This window comes from Petromyzon marinus, chromosome 63 (genome assembly GCF_048934315.1).
Source record: "Petromyzon marinus isolate PM22_M1 ecotype Great Lakes invasive population chromosome 63, UKy_Petmar_22M1.pri1.0, whole genome shotgun sequence".
Taxonomy (NCBI): Eukaryota; Metazoa; Chordata; class Hyperoartia; order Petromyzontiformes; family Petromyzontidae; genus Petromyzon; species Petromyzon marinus.
In genome coordinates, this window is record NC_133729.1 from 578,545 (window position 1) to 596,399 (window position 17,855).

General features: G+C 56.4%; 1 protein-coding gene across 3 annotated transcripts in view; it reads left to right on the forward strand.

The window, feature by feature from the left end:
* Positions 1 to 2,070: 2,070 nt before the first annotated feature.
* Positions 2,071 to 17,855, forward strand: part of LOC116956000 (uncharacterized) — a 40,321-nt gene continuing 24,536 nt past the window's right edge. Inside the window, exons 1-2 of one of the 3 annotated variants that reach the window (XM_076053826.1) lie at positions 2,071 to 2,198; positions 3,419 to 3,568. The gene's annotated coding sequence lies outside the window, so the exon portion shown is untranslated. Of the gene's footprint in view, positions 2,199 to 2,911; positions 3,569 to 7,026; positions 7,306 to 17,855 lie in introns of those variants that run through there. The other 2 variants (XM_076053825.1, XM_032977386.2) reach the window with 2 other exon arrangements.

Consider the following 17,855-nt stretch of genomic DNA (forward strand, 5'->3'; position numbering starts at 1 on the left):
CATGTGTGATCCCAGTTGACTCATCTGCAGAGTACATGTTTTAGCGTTGGTTGGGATATTTGTTTTGCTCGCTTAATACCCTGTGTGTGGCGGGTTTTTTGCTTTGTAGGTTTGGGAAGATAACGGGAAGAACCCGGAGGAAACCCATACAGAACAAGTGGGGGGAGAGGGAGATAGAGGAAACACAAACTCGAAGCGGAGGAAGGCGCCCGCGTTGGGAATCGAACCCTGTGATGCGCGAGGAGTTACCGCGCAGCCACCACCTCCTCCACCGCCACCACTCTCCCCTGGTGCCCTGCGTGTGCACCCTCCGTAGTCCGTCGTGTTTCGTGCGAGCGAGGGGTGCGTGTGTGTTCAAGTCGGTGGGGAGAACAACAACAAATATATACATGGACTCCTCTACTTACGAACGAGTTAGGTACCAGAGGTCTGTTCGTAAGTCGATTTGTTCGTAAGTCTCAACTTTACTCCTGTCAATTCCAAACGTGTTGTACGGCGTGTTCACTAAACACGGGGGAGTGGCTTTAAAAGTTGGATAATCTCCTGGATATGTTGATACCACTGGTTCTTCATATTCTGCAGATGTAGATGCCACTGGTTCTTCACGTTCTGTAGATGTAGATGCCACTGGTTCTTCATGTTCTGTAGATGTAGATGCCACTGGTTCTTCACGTTCTGTAGATATAGATGCCACTGATCCTTTATGTTCTGCAGATGTAGATGCCACTGGTTCCTCACGTTGTGCAGATGTAGATGCCACTGGTTCTTCACGTTCTGCAGATGTAGATGCCACTGGTTCTTCACGTTCTGCAGATGCAGATGCCGCTGGTTCTTTATGTTCTGCAGATGTAGATGCCACTGGTTCTTCACGTTCTGCAGATGTAGATGCCACTGGTTCTTCACGTTCTGCAGATGTAGATGCCGCTGGTTCTTTATGTTCTGTAGATGTAGATGCCACCACCGCCATCTATTGCACGGCGGTTGAACTTACGACTCTCAGTTCCGAACAGGCAACTGGACATATGGACCAGGTTTGTTCGTATCGCTGAAAGTTCATAAGTCGAATGTTTGTAAGTACATCTACGCCTCTATATAAGGAACGAAACAGTTTGACTTCTTCACAATTCTGGCTGTCGCCTGATGAAGCTATTTGTAATTAGTGGCGAAACGTCGTACTCAGATTGTAAATGTTGTGGCTTGGCTCTCCAACACACCGGTGTGCGGTACTAGTATACTACACTATACACTACACTATACACTACTATACACTACACTATACACTACACTATACACTAGTGCTGTACTAGTGACGAATTGGCCACGTTCTGTTTACGTGACAACCCTTACCAGTTGGCTGTGTCGGGTGGTGGCGCGTTTAACGACACAACATTTATATATTTACGCGATCTAACCCAAAACAACCTCTATTATTGATGATATTGGTCACGAAAAGCCTACGTGTTAATCCCTCCACCAGTCCAATCTGTATGGGGATAGAGTGTTGTTCCCTCGCACACGTGGATTTTCTCCAGGCTGCCCCGGTGTACCTCCCACACGTGAACACTCAACAATTGGCCCGTAACATCTTAATATATAGAGGACCACAGAGCTCGGGGCGTGAGGTTTGACACCGGCTCACCACGTGGGTGCACGCCCCACTCGTCTGTGGTTCCGCCCGACGCCTCTTGAGTCGTCCTCCCTCTGTCTATGAAATCGAGCGCGTCGCGTGTGGCGAGCGCGGCGGCGGCGCGCCTTTACCAGTTGGACTTTATTCACCATCATCATCATCATTATTGTAAAGTCAACTCGGTGTGCGGGTGGTGGTTTTATTAGTATACAGGGTGCTTAAAAATGTTCACACTTATACGGGACTTTCGTTTTTAATGGAAAAAGAAGGGATACTACACTGTAACGTGATAACAAGTGTGATGTTAATAGCTTCAAAGAGTCAGAGAGTCTCCACTTGGTCCGTCATCGTTGCCAACGCGTGCCTGGGATCTTCTCCAGGTGATCTCCAGAGCCCGGCGGCGGCACGTCTCTCGTGGTTTTTGTTTGCAAATTCTCGGGAGCGTTCACGTTGTTTTTGAAGCACCCTGGACATCAGTTGAGCGTGAGAGGATGGCCACGGATTGGGCTTCGGCATCCATCCAGCAGTGGAGTGACCCTGGGCGGCGGCGGCGACGATGATGACGACGACGGTGAGCACAACGACGATGACGATGACGACGACGGTGAGCACGACGACGATGACGACAACGGTGACGGCAGTGACGACGACGGTGACGACGGTGACGACGACGACGATGACGACAGTGAGCACAACGACGATGACGACGGTGAGCACGACGGTGACGGTGAGCACAACAACGATGACGACGACGATGACGACTGAGCACAACGACGATGACGACGAGGACGACGGTGAGCACGATGGTGACGGTGAGCACAATGACGACGACGGTGAGCACGATGACGATGACGACAGTGAGCACGATGACGATGACAGTGAGCACGACGATGGTGACGACGACGGTGACGACGACGACGGTGACGACGACGACGGTGAGCACGATGACGGTGACGACGACGGTGAGCACGATGACGGTGACGACGACGGTGAGCACGATGACGGTGACGACAGTGACGACGATGGTGACGGTGAGCACGATGACGGTGACGACGGTGACGACGACCACAATGACGGTGACGACGGTGAGCACGACGACGACGATGACGACGACAATGACGACGATGACGGTGACAGTGACGGTGACAGTGACGACGATGACGACGGTGACGACGGTGACGACGGTGAGCACGACGACGGTGACGACGATGACGGTGAGCATGATGACGGTGACGACGGTGACGATGGTGAGCACGTGCCTGTCGCGGGCGGCGTGGCCCGTGTGCTTCAATAGACCGACGCTCCGCCCATTTTAATATTTCGTTTGAGACAGTTGACGAAGCACCGCCCTCGTATCCCGCACGCGCCCGTGGGGCCATTCATAGGCAAAACACGGACCTCGGAGCGCGCACCTGGTACGCCTTCAGATAAGCACGCGTGAACGTAGTGACACGCACACTGGACGCAAATGGAGGAGGGATATGAAGGTTTTCCACTTCCCTCTGCGGCCATCTCGAGAAAGCGCTAGGATTGGGTGCCTGTCGGCCCATTCGCCTGTGTCCTGTTTGCCCAGCCAGTAGGCGGCGACGATGACCGAACTAGGCATTGGCCATCATCAGCCATGATCAGTCCACTGCTGGATGATGGCATCTTTATCGAACTGTCGCGGATGCACCAATTCCACCGAGCGGCCGCTCATGCGCCGATTCCCGTCGCTCCGCGTCCCCCGCGGTTGCCGCCTCCACTCGGATGTTGTTATTTGTTGTTGTTGTTGTTTACTCTCCTCTTTAGCTGCCGCTCCATTTGTCAGCGAGTGGGTCGGTCTCGACCGCCGGGCAACCGTCGCCGTTGACATCACTCCTCTCAATGGGCATCGTAGCCTGGCGAGCCGGTTGCCACGGTCGGCTACGTACGGTGCGAAAGAAGTTCAACATACATCGTGTACGTACATACACAACAGAAATCGTCACCCCCCCCCCCGTCTCATCTCACTCCACTCCCCTCCACGCACTCTCCTCCCTCTCCCCTCTCATCTCACTCCACTCCCCTCCACGCACTCTCCTCCCTCTCCCCTCTCATCTCACTCCACTCCCCTCCACGCTCTCTCCTGCCTCTCCCCTCTCATCTCACTCCACTCCCCCCCACTCACTCTCCTACCTCTCCCCTCTCATCTTACTCCACTCCGCGCACTCTCCTCCCTCTCCCCTCTCATCTCACTCCACTCCGCGCACTCTCCCACCTTTCCTCTATCGTCTCGCTCCCCTCTTTGCTAACGCGAGTCATCCCTGGTCGCTTTGAGATCTCACTGTGTGAGACAAGATCCACTTTGACCTTCAATCTCCCGTCCTGGCGACCTCGCGCATGGCTTCCCTCTTCATCAACACCTTTCTTTCCTCTCTCCGTCTCGCCACAGGACAATCCCAAGGCTTGCTTGGAGGGCTGTACAGATTTAAAAAAAAACTGGGCCACAACCGCATCTTCCTGTTCCTCCATTGCCTAAGTAATAATCATTATTTTACAACAAATAAAATCTGCCACCAAATCCGTGGCACCTTTTCTTGACCTATTTTGACCGCCCCCCCGCCGCCTCCCAATCTCGGCCGTGTTTGCTGAATGAGCGAAGACGACATCGGGTCTGGAGTGTCGGCACGATCTTCGTCATCTTGGCATGCTACAAGCCTTGCCGTTGCTATTCCCGGCTTCTGTGTGTGTGGTGTAGCGGTTAGCGCTACGTCGCGCTACAAACCCGGCGACCCGGGTTCGATTCCCGCTCACGACCAACACCGGTGACGATTATCTGAACCGGTCCTGGGCCTCCCCGAGGTCGACTCAGCCTCAAATGAGTGCCCGGTGGCGATCGCCACCGGGGAGACAAAGGCGGTCGGGCGTGGTGCTGGCCACCCACCCCCTCGTGTGCCGTGCCGGCTTTGCTTTTGTAGGTGCTCGCTAACAGCACTTGCCCCTACAGTCTGTTAAGGCTACACAAGTCACACCCCGAGCGCGTCCACTCCACCTTACGTCCGAAACAGTGCGGTGTAGGCGGTGGCGCACAGAGCCACGTTCGAATCCCTCGGTCACGGCGAACATCAGGCAGTGATTTCTGAATTGGACTTGGTTATCTCCCCAGCCACACCCACCCATCCACATACACCCAAACCCACCCACCCAGATCCACACACCCACCCACCCAGATCCACACACTCACATCCACTCACCCAGATCCACTCACCCACCCACACCCACTCCGCACCCTTCAACCAACCCCGCACTAGCCCGCCTGGTGAAGTATGGTCATATAACTCCCCCCCCCCATAACTGTCACGCTATGGCTGCAGCCTCTCATGCAGCGTGCGATGTAAACAATATTGTAAAGACGCCACCTCTAATTGTTTACCTTGCTGCGTGTGTGTATATATACGTATATATTTTAGGTGCACAAACAGATAGCCGTATTATATAGGTGGGGTGGAGTGATGTTTGCGAGCACCTATTAACGCCCGTGTATGTCTCCCCCGGTGTCGACCCTGGGGAGCGCAGGTCTTGGACACTTTCTTATACCTAGTAGCACTGATATTGTGGGAATAGGGGGGGGGGATGCTTTCACCTGCAGTGCGCTAATCACTGCACCACCGCTCCCCCCAGCACTCCTCAATCGGCCGTAGCGCCTGTTGGCTTCACTGTCCGCTGTGAGCGAACACCGATGCAGGTAAGGCACGGCGCACGAGTGTGTCGCAGTGGCTAGTAACCACGCGCTCGCCCGGCCGCCTTTGTATCTCCAGCAGCACCACTCCCACATTGCCTGTCCGTGAAACAGCAGCGGCACCCACGTGGTTACTCATTGGAGGCCGGTAGGGGTGGTGCACAATTCCCGCTTCCGATGATCGAGTCGAGTCGGCAGGTCGGTGGAGTCGAACTCGGGGTGCGGGGGGGGTTAGGGAGGAGGGAGGGAAGGGGGAGCGGGGGAGGGGAAGGGAGCGGGGGGAGAGGGGGAAGGGAGGGGAGAACATGGGAGGGAGCGGAGGGGGAGGAAGGGAGGGGAGGACATGGGGAGAAGGGGGAGGAGGGGGAGGGGAGGACAGGGGGGGAGGAGGGGGAGGGGAGGGGAGGACAGGGGAGGGGAGGACAGGGGAGGGAGGACAGGACAGGGGAGGGGAGGGGAGGACAGGGGAGGGGAGGGGAGGACAGGGGAGGGGAGGGGAGGACAGGGGAGGGGAGGGGAGGACAGGGGAGGGGAGGGGAGGACAGGGGAGGGGAGGGACAGGACAGGGGAGGGAGGGGAGGACAGGGGAGGGGAGGGGAGAGGGAGGGAGGGGAGGAAGGGGGAGGGAGGGGAGGACAGGGGAGGGGAGGGGAGGACAGGGGAGGGGAGGGGAGGACAGGGAGGGGAGGGAGGACAGGGGAGGGAGGGGAGGACAGGGGAGGGGAGGGGAGGACAGGGGAGGGGAGGACAGGGGAGGGGAGGACAGGGGAGGGGAGGACAGGGGAGGGAGGACAGGGGAGGGGAGGGGAGGACAGGGGAGGGGAGGGGAGGACAGGGGAGGGGAGGGGAGGACAGGGGAGGGGAGGGGAGGACAGGGGAGGGGAGGGAGGACAGGGGAGGGGAGGGGAGGACAGGGGAGGGGAGGGGAGGACAGGGGAGGGGAGGGGAGGACAGGGGAGGGGAGGGGAGGACAGGGGAGGGGAGGGGAGGACAGGGGAGGGGAGGGGAGGACAGGGGAGGGGAGGGGAGGACAGGGGAGGGGAGGGGAGGACAGGGGAGGGGAGGGGAGGACAGGGGAGGGGAGGGGAGGACAGGGGAGGGGAGGGAGGACAGGGGAGGGGAGGGGAGGACAGGGGAGGGGAGGGGAGGACAGGGGAGGGGAGGGGAGGACAGGGGAGGGGAGGGGAGGACAGGGGAGGGGAGGGGAGGACAGGGGAGGGGAGGGGAGGACAGGGGAGGGGAGGGGAGGACAGGGGAGGGGAGGGGAGGACAGGGGAGGGGAGGACAGGGGAGGGGAGGACAGGGGAGGGGAGGACAGGGGAGGGGAGGACAGGGGAGGGGAGGACAGGGGAGGGGAGGACAGGGGAGGGGAGGACAGGGGAGGGGAGGACAGGGGAGGGGAGGACAGGGGAGGGGAGGGGAGGACAGGGGAGGGGAGGGGAGGACAGGGGAGGGGAGGGGAGGACAGGGGAGGGGAGGGGAGGACAGGGGAGGGGAGGGGAGGACAGGGGAGGGGAGGGGAGGACAGGGGAGGGGAGGGGAGGACAGGGGAGGGGAGGACAGGGGAGGGGAGGGGAGGACAGGGGAGGGGAGGGGAGGACAGGGGAGGGGAGGGGAGGACAGGGGAGGGGAGGGGAGGACAGGGGAGGGGAGGGGAGGACAGGGGAGGGGAGGGGAGGACAGGGGAGGGGAGGGGAGGACAGGGGAGGGGAGGGGAGGACAGGGGAGGGGAGGGGAGGACAGGGGAGGGGAGAGGCGGAGCGGGTATCGTAGCGCAGTGCGCTAACCGCTGCTCCACCGCTCCCCGCGATACAGTAACCGTGGTTGCGCGGTGAACATCGCCACACACACACACAGCGAGCGAGAGAGACAGAGACGCTCTCTCACGTGCACGGCTTTAGCAGGGACTGCAGGGGAGGAAGGCGCCGGGGGATTGTTCCGCTTCAGCCGCAGCCGCTGCTGCCGCTTCTGTAACCCGGTGAGTGCCTCGAACGAGTGGGGGAGTCGCTTTGCCACGTGCCACAGTCATTGGGGCGGGGGAGGGTAGCGGTGTTGCTGAACGCGACCGCCTCCTTCCTGCTGCGTTCGATCCCCGAGCAGGGGAGGGCTGCGAACGTCCGTGGCGATTATCAGAAGCGGGCTGGCGAGCCTCGCTGTACACCCCTTAGGTCGGCTCGGCCTTAAATGAGTATTTGTACCTGGTTTCGGTGGTGTTATTGTGCACGTCGGTAAGATGCGGTGGTGGTGTTGGTTGGTTGGTTGTTGGGGAGAGCGCATCCAGCCGTGCGTGGTGCTTGCCACCTCGTGCGCCGTGCCCAACCTTAATAGGTGCTCGCTAACCCCACTTGGCAGTCTGCAAAGACAAAGATCCACCCACCCAGTGTAGCCTTAATAAACTGTTGGGGCAAGTGCTGTTAGCGAGCAGCACCGATGCAGGCTGGCCCGGTACACAAGTAGTGAGGGGGGGGCGGGTGGCCAGCATCACGCCCGGCCGCCTTTGTCTCCCCAGTGGCGATATTTACTACACACCGCACCAGGTACTCATTTGAGGTCGAGTCGACCTGTGGGGGGGATGGGGGGGGGGGCTGTGGGGGGCAGTGGACCGGTCCAAGGTAATCGTCACTTAGCGTTGGTAGCCGTGAGCGGGAATCAAACTCAGAACCGCCGGGTTCGCGGCGCGCTAACCGCTGCGCCACCGCTCCCCCCCCCCACACACCCCTCCCCCCCCACACACCCCTCCCCCCACACACACCCCTCCCCCCCCCACACACCCCTCCCCCCCACACACCCCCCCCCCCACACACACCCCTCCCCCCACACCCCACACACCACCCCAGGCTCTCTCGCAGCTTTTGCCTGCGCAGGGAATATCGGAGTGCGTCACTCCGATATTGAGCGCCGCTTTCGCCAAGCTGACGGCGTAGCGGGGGCCGCTGTGTAGCCAGAGAAGCAGCAGTCGTGGACAATCGATGACGATGTGGTGGTGGTGGCATGGGGGTGGGTGGAGGTAGGTGGTGGTGGTGGGGGTAGGTGGGTGGATGGTGGGGTTAGGTGGGTGGATGGTGGTGGTGGGGGTAGGTGGGTGGATGGTGGGGGTAGGTGGGTGGATGGTGGTGGTAGGTGGGTGGATGGTGGTGGTGGGGGTAGGTGGTTGTGATGGGGGTAGGTGGTGGTGGGGGTAGGTGGGTGGTGGTGGGTGGTTGTCTAGCGATGGGGAGCGGTGGTGTAGCGGTTACCGCTACGCTGCGCTACGAATCCGGCGGCCCGAGTTCGATTCCCGCTCACGGCCAACACCGGTGACGATTATCTGAGCCGGTCCTGGGCCTCCCCTAGGTCGACTCAGACTAAAATGAGTACCTGGTGCGGTGTGTGAACATCGCTATTCGGGAGACAAAGGCGGCCAGGCGTGGTGCTGGCCAACCACCCCCTCGTGTGCCGTGCCGGCCTTCAGTAGGTGCTCGGCTAACAGCACTTGCCCCAACAGTCTGTTAGAGGCTACACAGTGGGGAATCTTTGTCTTTTTTTTCTGGTGGCGATGAAGGAGTCGGCCGGTCATAAGTTTTCAACTGCCGCGCCGGGCGATCCGAAGTGCCTTAAACGCCTTCCCCCACGCGCGCTCGTGCGTGAGAGAGGAGAGGAAGTCAGTCTTTTGTCTGTGCCATTGCTGCTGGCGCAGTTGGAAATTGAGCAGCGTGCGAGAGTTGGTGGTTAATAGTCGCGGGTCTCAATCTTTTCTGTGTGTGCGCGCGCGCGGACACCCCAAGGGCTGTCCGAATCGGAGTGGGGATCTTTATTTAGACTACATGCAGGTGCATGAGGAAGAGGAATCGGAAAAGCCACAGAGCACTTTTTGAGTTTTGTTAAACAGGTGTTCCAATGTGGGCCGCGGGCTCCGTAAGTTGTAACAGCAAACACAATAAAGAAGGGGGGGGGGGAATTAAAAAACCCACAATAGCAGTGCAAAATTGAGAAAATTGCAAAGCAAAGTCACTAAATATGAATTATTGTTAAAAGTCCTATTCATCAAGCTTGGGCAAGGCAGCAAAATCAACAGCAGAGCAATCCCACGCCGCACCGAGAGAACGCCACACAGTTGTAGCAGTCCCGCAATACACTGGCACATTAAACATTGAATGGCACATTAAACATTGAATGTGTGGACGGATGGATTCCACGTATCAGGAGTGGGTATTCCACCTGACGAGACGTATTTTAAAGACGCCCACGGGAGCACGTGTTGTAAGATAAACGAAGTACTTTGCTGCTGTGTTGGTAGCGTTGGCAATGGTGGTGGACAAGCACAAGAGTTAATAACGATGACAAGAACAACAGCAACACCTGAATCAATAACACCACTGTGTGTGGCCTTAAATATATACACAGGGACTCCTTGACTTACGAAAATTCGACTTACGAACTATCAGAGATACAAACAAACTTGGTCCGTATGTCCAGTTGCCCGTTCGGAACCGAGAGTCTAAAGTTCAACCGCCACGCAACAGATGGCGGTGGTGGTTATTTGTGTCATTACCCAGCATTCCTATTCATTACCCAGCATTCCCAGTATTTCTGCTTTGGGCCGCCTCCACTGTCTGCTGTTGTTGCGTTGACGCTGTGCGGTTCACTCCGACGTTCTCTCTCTCTGTGCTTTTCACGAACATCATCAACCCCCCGTCATGTCTCAGAAGCGTAAGAGTGGTGAAAGTGTTGAGGGTGGTAGTAAGAGGCCGCGCACAATGACGGCGGAAACTAAAGTGGACATTATAAAGCATTGTGGACCAGCGGCATCTGCAGAACGTAAAGAACCAGTGGCATCTACATCTGAAGAACCAGTGGTATCTAATCTGCAGAACGTGAAGAACCAGTGGCATCTACATCTGCAGAACGTGAATACCCAGTGGCATCTACATCTGCAGAAGATGAAGAACCAGTGGCATCTACATCTGCAGAAGATGAAGAACCAGTGGCATCTACATCTGCAGAAGATATAGAACCAGTGGCATCCACATCTGCAGAACGTGAAGAACCAGTGGCATCTACATCGGCAGAACGTAAAGAACCAGTGGCATCTACATCTGCAGAACGTAAAGAACCAGTGGCATCTACATCTGCAGAACGTGAAGAACCAGTGACATCTACATCTGCAGAACGTGAAGAACCAGTGGCATCTGCAGAACGTGAAGAACCAGTGGTATTTACATCTGCAGAACGTGAAGAACCAGTGGCATCTACATCAGCAGAACGTGATGAACCAGTGTCATCTACATCTGCAGAACATGAAGAACCAGTGGCATCTACAGAAGATGAAGAACCAGTGGGTTCTACATCTGCAGAACATGAAGAACCAGTGGGTTCTACATCTTTCAGAACATGAAGAACCAGTGGTATCTACATCTACAGAATAGAAAGAACCAGTGGCATCTACATCTGCAGAACGTGAAGAACCAGTGGCATCTACATTTGCAGAACGTGAAGAACCAGTGGCATCTACATTTGCAGAACATGAAGAACCAGTGGTATCTACAGAATAGAAAGAACCAGTGGCATCTACATCTGCAGAACGTGAAGAACGAGTGGCGTCTACATCTACAGAACATGAAGAACCAGTGGCATCTACATCTGCAGAACGTGAAGAACCAGTGGCATCTACATCTGCAGAATGTAAAGAACCAGTGGCATCTACATCTGCAGAACGTGAAGAACCAGTGGCATCTACATCTGCAGAACGTAAAAAACCAGTGGCATCTGCATCTGCAGAACGTGAAGAACCAGTGGCATCTGCATCTGCAGAACGTGAAGAACCAGTGGCATCTACATCTGCAGAACATGAAGAACCAGTGTCATCTACATCTGCAGAACGTAAAGAACCAGTGGCATCTACATCTGTAGAACATAAAGAACCAGTGGCATCTGCAGAACGTGAAGAACTAGTGGCATCTACATATGCAGTACGTGAAGAACCAGTGGCATCTACATCTGCAGAACGTGAAGAACCAGTGGCATTGACATCTGCAGAACGTGAAGAACCAGTGGCATCGACATCTGCAGAACGTGAAGAACCAGTGGCATCTAGAGCTCCAGAACATAAAGAACCGGTGGCGTCTATATCTCCATGATACAACTTTTAAAACCATTCCCCGTGTTTAGTGTACATGCCATACAAGATGTTTGTAATCGACAGGAGTAAAGTTGGGACTTACAAACAAACCGACTTACGAACAGACCTCTGGAATATGACGCATTCGTAAGTAGAGTAGTCCCTGTATACCTACCTACCCCGCAGCCCTGCACCCCGGTTCCTATATAGACTGCCACTTCGCGATGTTACTTATTGAAGACCCACCTCCGGTATTCGGTGTCGCGGGGTCGCTCTTGAAATATCGAGTTGTTTTTTTTTGGTCTACGTCACCGATAATATAATTGAATGAAAAAAACGGCTGCTCTTGTTGTTTTAGTTTTTTTTTTGCCGAACCCCTCCCCCCCCACCGTCCCCCCCCCATGTCCCCCCCCCGTCCCCTGACTTCCACGATCCAAGACAGATTGAACGAATTGGTAAAGTTAAGTGGGCGCGGGGTAGCAGGGCCCCGAGACTGACGGGCGGGAGTGGCGGCCAGAGGCTGGAACGCGCTTTCAAGGATACCACCACCTTGGAGACGGAGCGACGGAATCTGAATCGAGAGAGGCGGGAACGGGGAGGGGGCAGATGAGTGGACATTCTTTTTTGTTTTGTCATCGCGAGACCCGTGGGGACCCTCGTCCGGCGGCGGATAGAGCGTGCCCGACGGTGATGCCGTGCGGTATATTTTCGGCAGTCCCCTGGTGGCCGGAGGCTGAGACAGTGCTGCTGCTGCTGCTGCTCGCCGCTACGAGCACGTCACCCGCATTGCGCTTTTTTTTATTTTCATTCTTGCGGTTACCGCATATCCGTTTCGCGGTGGTTGGCTACGTACGGTGGCGAAAGAAGTTGGACGTACACGCGAGCGAGCGTGCGTGCGTTTAAACGACCCTTTGTATTAGCGTCGGTGTCATTGTTGCCAATGGTACGGTCAGTCTGCTCGTTTACCCAGGAAAGCCTCGTCGCGTCTCGCAACTCGCTTTCAGGAGGGGGTGGGAGGAGGTCTGGGTGGGGGGGTCCTGCCAAGTTGTTCGCAGTAGGGGGAGGCGACGATTGTCGGTGTACCATCCCCACCGCGTAATCGGTGGGCGTGCAGCAATTCTTTACATTTGGCGAAAAACAGGTCCCTGCAGGGTGGGCTGGTAGGGCAAGTCTCTGCGCTGTCTATTGCTGATTTTACACCCAACAGCACGAGATTTCACTTCGTTAAAAAATTATACACCCAACAGCACGAGATTTCACTTCGTTAAAGTATTGAAAGGGGACGGACGGACACATTAATCTATTGCAGGCTGGTACACTCAGTTTACAACTTCGTTCCTACCAGTAAAATCTGTACCGTGACCTCGTTGGTGCACGACGGCATCGCAGGATCTTTTAAAACGGGGAATGCGCAGTGGTTGGTATTGCCGGGGGAAGGGAGGGGAGGCGGAATGGGGGGGGGGTGATGGGGCGGCCTGCCGGATCCCAACCGCGAACCGGTGCAACAACAAAGCGTGCTGAATCTTTCCTTAAACCCCCCCCCGCCTCCCTGCCCCCTCCCCCCTCCCACCGATGGTGAGCACATTAAAGAGTCGACCAGGTCCACGGTAAACCCCCTCCTCCCCCCCCCCGTGCACCGTAACCCCGGCGTTCATCCCAGCACTCGCGCGTTCCCGCCATCGTTGTTGCCTTGGCACATGGAGCGAGCCTGCGTGGTGCGTGCGTGGAGCGTGTGCGTGTGTGCATGGAGCGTGTGCGTGTGTGCGTGGAGCGTGTGCGCGTGAAGCTTGTGCGTGTGTGCGTGGAGCGTGCGTGTGTGCATGGAGCGTGTGCGTGGAGTGTGTGCGTGGAGCGTGCGCGTGTACGTGGAGCGTATGCGCGTGAAGCTTGTGCGTGTGCGCGTGGAGCGTGCGTGTGCGCGTGAAGCTTGTGCGTGTGCGCATGAAGCGGCAAGAGCACGGCACCGGGGCGCTTTCTTCGTGTGCTCTGGTCACGGTCTACATTTAGGTGATTTTAATAATGATGGCGATGACAATAACAACACGACGACATCAATAAATCGTGAAAGCGCTGATTTTTTTTTTATCCCGAGCCTTTCTCAAATCCGCTGGAAGCCAAAAACGATCGCCGCCTTCCCCCGCTTGCAAGCGATTCTGTTTCCGGACACAAAAGTCCGAGTTATGAGTTCCGTGCTCGGGGGAGCGTCGAGGCACTGGCGCTCGCTTCCCCGATTGACGTCCCTGCTGAGCCGGTGGGTGGAAATTCCACGTTCACACGGCAGGGCGTGGCGAGTCTTATCCCGTATGACGCAACCGCCGGTGACTTCTGCGCAGCAAAGTGGTGCCTATTTTATCGCTCGCCGAAGGGATGATGGGTGCGAGTCGGCCCATTTTGTCGGTCCGCTGTGGGATGAAGGTCCCCCCCCCCCCCCCCCACACAGAATTTGAATGAGAATCTTTAATTATCCTGGAGGAATCCGATGAGCTATGAAACTCTTTAAACCACCGATGTGCAGTACAATCCACGCCGCGTCAACTACTGGCGTGGAGTGGGGGCGGTTGTTGTTTGTCCATACTTCACCACGCTGGTCTCAGCACGTCGGTCAGGGCCGAGCCCAGGGGGTGGGGGTTGAGGCTCTCAGCTCGCCACCGGCCGGGAATCGAAACGCAGGTCGCTGGGTTCGCAACAGGCACAGCGCGTGATCCACTCCCCACCGCCGCCTCCTCCTCCGCCTCCACTCCAAAATCACGAAAATTGCTCTCCCCCTCTCCGCGTCACCGCGAGCATCTTCGGGTCGAGACGCCCTCCGTGTTAGGTTCGATGACCCCCCCGCCGCCACCGCTACCTCCCCCACCCACCCAATCGCCCCCACCACCCTCCAAGCAAATTGCACGCGGCAAATGGTGTTTGTGATGGTAATGCCGATGCTGGCGACGGGGGACGATGCCGACAATTCTAACCGTTGCTGCTGCCCGCTCTAATGCCTCCGCCGTCCCCTCTGATGCCGCTTCCGTTGACGGCTCTAACGCCGCCGCCAGCTCTAACGCCGCCGTCACCACCCGCTCTAACGCCGCCATCACCACCGCCCGCTCTAACGTCGCCACCACCACCGCCCGCTCTAACAACACCGCCACCACCGTCCGCTCTAACGTCGCCACCACCGCCCGCTCTAACAACACCGCCACCACCACCCGCTCTAACGCCGCCACAAGCTCTAACACCGCCGTTACCACCGCCACAATCTCTAACGTCGCCACCACCGCCCGCTCTAACAACACCGCTGCCACGGTCCGCTCTAACGCCGCCGTCCGCTCTAACGCCGCCGCCTGTTTTAATGTCCCCCCCCCTCCCATGTGTTTCGATTTGGCCACAAGACACCGATGGTATTTTGGACAGAAAATCAAGAGAATTTAAATCCCATGTGTTTCTCCCTTCGGCAAGTTGCTCATCATATTAATAATGTGCTAGGCACAGTGCCGGATCTGAAGCCAGTGGTTGCGTAGATTTACTATATGCAGCAGAATAACCTCTTATCTGTGACGAAGTTGGATGGTGGGGCGACCGAGATGGTGGGGCGAGCGAGATGGAGGGGCGACCGAGTCCCTGACAGTGGGAGCCATGCTTCATCCACTGCTTGATGCCACCCCCCCCCCCCCCCCCAGAGGAATGCAGATGTCCGAAACAGACGCCGCTCCCCGCATGACAGAAGCCTCGGGGGTGCACAGTGGCAAGTGCGGTGATGGTCGTGGTGGTGATGTATGTTGTGATGTTTGTGTGTGATGGTCGTGGTGGTGATGTTTGTGTGTGATGGTCGTGGTGGTGATCACTGTTGTGGTAGTGGTGGTGATGTATGTTGTGGTAGTGGTGGTGATGTATGTTGTGGTGGTGATGTATGTTGTGGTAGTGGTGGTGATGTATGTTGTGATGTTTGTGTGTGATGGTCGTGGTGGTGATCACTGTTGTGGTAGTGGTGGTGATGCTGGTGGTGGTATTGAGGGTGGGTGTAGTGGCGGCTTTGGCAGTGGCGATGGCTGCTTAAGTATGGCTGATGGTGTTTGTGCTGGCAGTAGTGATGGTGGTGGTAGTGATGGTGGTGGTAGTGATGGTGGTGGTAGTGATTGCGGTGATTATGATCGTGATGCTGCTGGCGGTAATGATCGTGGTGATGGCGACAGTGATGGCGTGAGTACTGATGGTAATCGTGCTGACAGGTGTGATGATGGCGGTAGTGATTGCGGTGATTATGGTAGTGATGGTGCTGGCGGGCAGTGATGGTGATTGTGACGATGCTAGTACTAATGGGAATAGTGCTCACAGTATAGTGATGGTGGTGATAGTGGTGGAGGTGATTATGGTGGTGGTAATGGTGATAATGGTGGTGGCATTGGTGATGAGGATGATGATGATGATGATGGGGGCGGTAGCGGTCATGCTGGCGATGGCTGCTGCTCCTGCCTCCACCACCGCCGCTGCTCCCGTTTTGGGAATGGCAGTCGGCTGCAGTCGGACAGTCGGGGGTTCGGTTAAAAATAGCCGACCAGCAGCGAGAGGCGAGGGCACAGGCGCACGGCACGGCACGCACGCACGCGCGCACACGCGTGCGTGCGTGCGTGCCGCTGCAGGCCGTGGCAAGTGGGAAGAAATCTGCGGAAGCACAGATAACTTTGTTTTAACCGCATCAGCGCAGAGCGGCCCACGCGCTGTGCCGAGCCGTCGCTTTCCTGACCTTCCACGCCGTGTGTCCGGATGAGATCACGTGCCACCCCCCCCCCTCCGCATCCCGGTTCTACATTTTGAGATGCCCGCCCGTCACTCTCTCTCTTCCTTCTTTCCCCCACTGTTTTCTCTCTCACCGTTCTCTCTCTCTCAATGTTCTCTCTTTTTTTTTTTACGATCAGAGGAAACAAGAAGATGCTCGGTGTAGTCGGCACTTTGCTTCGTTCATCATTTCGTCTTTTTTTTAATGCTTTGCTTTATGTAACCCCCCCCCCCCCTTTTTAAATGAAAGATTTCACATAAGATTTCACGTTCTCTCTCTGTCACTGTTCTCTCTTTCCATTCTCTCTCTGTCACTGTTCTCTCTTTCCATTCTCTCTCTATCACTGTTCTCTCTCTCTATCACTGTTCTCTCTCTCTATCACTGTTCTCTCTCTCACTGTTCTATTTTTTTTTACGATCAGAGGAAACAAGAAGATGCTCGGTGTAGTCGGCACTTTGCTCCGTTCATCATTTCGGTTTTTTTGCTTTGCTTTATGTAACCCCCCCCCCCTTTTAAATGAAATACCCAACAAAATATGATTTCTTCTTTTTTTCTGCTCTCTTTACCCCTTCCCTCTCTCTCTACCCCCCTCTCTGCCGCTCGTCTCTCTCTACCCCACTCTCTGCCCCCCCTCTCTCTCTGCCCCCTCTCTTCCTACTCCATTTCGCTCTCTTTTTTTATAACTACGACAAGTGCTGCACCTGCACGCAGCCCTTCCCACAGTCAAACGGCCTCCGACGGGTAGCTCAGATCTGCATGCGGAGCTCTCCGTCATCTGCCACCGAGCACACGGCCTCCTCCAGCGCCCACTGCTCCTTGAAGGCCGGCACGGCGTGGGTCAGCCGCGCATGGCGGAACTCCAGCCACACCCTGGCTCCGACCAGAGCGCGGAAGATGCCCAGGCTACTGGCCGGACGTTTCCCCTCCAGGGCCACCTTTCTCGCACTGTATATGGCGAGCTTGGCGTAGCCGAAGAGCACGTTGACCAGGCCCTGAAGATGTTGGGGTCCGTCGCCCTTCGGGGATCCAAAGATGAGGACCGTCGGGGAGAAGTGGAGGCTGAACCTTAGGAGGATGTTTCTAAGGACCTTGAACAGCGAGTCCAGGCTCTTGCACTCCACGTATTGGTGCGCCACCGTCTCCACTTTACCGCAGAACCGGCACTCCGGGGACGTGTCGGTGAAGCGCGCCAGGGAGGCGTTGGTGGTGACGGTGCCGTGGGCAATGCTCCAGCTCTCACTGTTCTCTCTCTCCATTCTCTCTGTCACTGTTCTCTCTCTCTCACTGTTCTCTCTCTCTCACTGTTCTCTCTCTCTCACTGTTCTCTCTCTATCACTGTTCTCTCTCTCTGTCACTGTTCTCTCTCTCTCACTGTTCTCTCTCTCTCACTGTTCTCTCTCTCTCACTGTTCTCTCTCTCTCACTGTTCTCTCTCTCTCACTGTTCTCTCTCTCTCACTGTTCTCTCTCTATCACTGTTCTCTCTCTCTCACTGTTCTCTCTCTCTCACTGTTCTCTCTCTCTCACTGTTCTCTCTCTATCACTGTTCTCTCTCTCTGTCACTGTTCTCTCTCTCTCACTGTTCTCTCTCTCTCACTGTTCTCTCTCTCTTCTCTCTCTCCATTCTCTCTCTGTCACTGTTCTCTCTCTCTCTCACTGTTCTCTCTCTCTCAC